A 3,175-nucleotide genomic window follows, 5' to 3' on the forward strand; every position below is an offset into this window, starting at 1 on the left:
CGAGTGCCAGCGCTTTAATGGCGTCCTCGGGTAAATGGTGATGAACCGGGCTGTGTGACATCTTGCTGGATGATTTTAGCAAAACAAAAAAAAACAAAACGCTCACAGACGATGTTTTTTGGTTGATTTTGAGATTTCCATGAAGCCTCAGGTGCTCCGAAAATGCAGGCGCAGTCAAGCGTAATGACACTTTGGTCATGTTTTCACGCAAGAGAGAGACAGAGAGAGATAGAGAAAGATAGAGAGATGCCACGATATTAAAGCACGTAGTTGTCCGATAAGAAAGATTATCAAGAGCTGCAACTGCTGCTTCTTTTTTTGCTTGCGGTCCGCGTACAGAATGATTGAAGGAAAGGCAAAATAATATTTATCTCGATGATAATGCCAAAAACGCTGCCAGCATTTATCATGCGCGAATGAATAAAATTAAAGGAAGAGAAACAAATGTCCAGATTTACTTCCGGGAATCAGCGCGCGCTCGCGAAAAAGAGAACAAAAAGCAAAACAAAAAAGCAAAACAAATAAACCGAGAACATTCCTCTACCCCTGCAGCTGCTCATTGCGTATTCAGCGATGATCGCTTCATTATGCGTCGGGCGTCTGACAGATGAAACATTGCTCAACAGTAGCACCACCGCCGGCAGCAGCAGCATCAACGTGCGCGTGTGTGTGGCTATGGTTTATGCATGTTTCTGGCCGCGATGTGCAATCTCCGCACCCCGCCGCGTACTGTGAAATATTAAAACTCATTACACTACCGAAACCAGAGGCTCACGCATCACTCATCTCATGCCCTCCATGCCATAAATGATTGGCCGAGAGTATCAAAAAGCGTTAAGCGGGGGTAATGTGAGCAGCGAAATGGGAGTTTTTGTTTTCTCTTGCAGGAATGGGGAGGTATATGATTACGCAAAATGCCAACGGGCTAAAGGTTTCCGTTCGGTAGCGAAATATGAATAATAAGCAAAGTGCGCGTCATTTCATGCGCGGCAATGCTGCCCTGCGGTTGCAGCGCGGAATGGAATGCGAACGGTATCAGTGGCTCACTCATTAATAAAGGTAAAGTTTTCCCTGGCCGCTCCGTTCGATTTCGGATGAGTGATGGCGGAAATGAGCGATGGAGGAAATCGTTGTTGTCGGTTGTTTTTTTGAGTTTTTAAATCGATAAAATAGTATCTTTATTTAATATTATAGTTTTCTTTATCTCGCTCGCTCCATTCCTACCCTAGTTTAGCGCACCAACGATTGAGCATCTTTTTCGCTACTTCCCAACCCTCCTTTATGCATTTACTATCCCTAGGATCAATAGATTTCTTCGTCGAACATCGCGTACATCGCTTACGCACATCGTGTCACCCCTTGATTACCACGAACTACGCATAATAGCTAAAACTATGCTTAGATAAATAGCTTTTTATCTGTACAAAACATTAACAAACCATACCCCTCGCTCTCGATGCGCCTTGTACACTGTACACATTACATCGTTACCATCGCTGCCGGTACCACCTACTGGCTGGCCACTGCGTACGTTGATGTAAATGTAAACTTAATTACGTATAAAGTCGTCCTACTTAGTTCACTATCTCACTTTCAATGCTTCATGTTTCTAGCGCACGAGCAGGGCGCCAAGATTCGACTCGAGAGTTCAGGGGGTGGGGGTGGGAGGGTGCATTTTAAAAATGGGCAATCGTACCAGCTACTTACTTTTTGAACGTTTAACGAACGGCCGAATACCGGTTCAAAGGGTGCAGCAAAGGGTGCAGTCGCGAGTTAAATCCGAACCGAACCGGTGCGGAGGTGATGGAAGGGTGGAATGGGTTGAGGAAGGAAGGAAGGAGAGGGGAACAATTTAACAATTTTCAAACCGAACAAATTCGTTAACAATCCCTCATTCGCAACGTGTCTCTATTCGCGGGGGTTTTGAAAACTTAAGTAAATCTTTATCTTACGCAAAACGAATGACACAACCACGGATGGCACTCTCTCTCTCTCTCTCTCTCTCTCTCTCTCTCTCTCTCTCTCTCCCTTTACTTTACAATTCATTAACTTAACTACCTTAACAATACGCTGCGCTGTAAAAATGATTGAGAAATACTAACGAGCGAGAGAGAGAGAGGGTTTGCATAGGCCACCACACCTTAACCGTGGCCAGTTTTACACAGTATTCCGGGTCTTCACGCATCCGCTATTCACATATTTGCTATTTACAATCGATTACTGTACATCTAGCGATCAGCGATCCGCGTTACTTATTAACTACACACTAATACAATCATGATGTCGGCCACGGCGGTCGACGAAACGGGAACTCGTTACATTCCTCTTTTTTGTTTAAAGTGCCCTTTACGTCGTGCGCGTAAGGTCGTCAAGATATGTTTGATCAGAAAGTAAATAGAGTGGCCTAACACAGAGGGCCACAGTAAGCGGAAAGCAGAAGTCGCGACAATAAATTTTCCCCTCGAATCCGCATCCGATCGCATAACGCGTTGGTAGTGCGCTTGCTTCTTCCTTTCGCACAAACAAACCCGGTAATCGGGCCAGCACCGTTTGCCAAGGGGCTCTCTTGGCGAACGATTTGCTAACGGAGATGGTCCACTGACCAGCTCCAAATGGCCGCAGCTCGAAGACGGTGGAAGGTGGAAGAGGCAGAGGGATTCGCGTGGAGAATTTATTGTATTTCATACCGACGGTCTCGGTTTTTTTTTTTTGGGAAGGACAACACGTCAGAGAACAGACAGAGAAAGAGATAAAGAGAGAGAGAGAGAGAGAGAGTGCGCGTGTTTTAATCTCACTATTAATCAACCTTTTTTTTCTGCATAAAATATGCTGCTACGTTCGTTAACAATTTTTTAGTAGGTAAAAGAGGTAAAATACTTTGGCAAAGTAATGGCAAGTGATGAAGGATTGTCAACTACCTCAACAATGGAATGGTTATACGCTGCACACGATCACTCGTTGGTTGCTCACAATTGAATTACTGCTCACGATAGCAGCAGCTTTCCTGTTGCATTAGTTGCAACACTGCAGTTACCTCACCAATCGTCGCGCTAAACCAATAATTTCAATTCTCAACCTTCCCCGTGGCCTTTCCTCAAAAGTTTGCGACCGCTTGCAACATGCTCTCGATGGATTAGGGATGTGTGACGAAGCAAAAACAAAAACATCAAAAACA

Source organism: Anopheles darlingi, chromosome 3, assembly GCF_943734745.1.
Source record: "Anopheles darlingi chromosome 3, idAnoDarlMG_H_01, whole genome shotgun sequence".
Classification (NCBI taxonomy): Eukaryota; Metazoa; Arthropoda; class Insecta; order Diptera; family Culicidae; genus Anopheles; species Anopheles darlingi.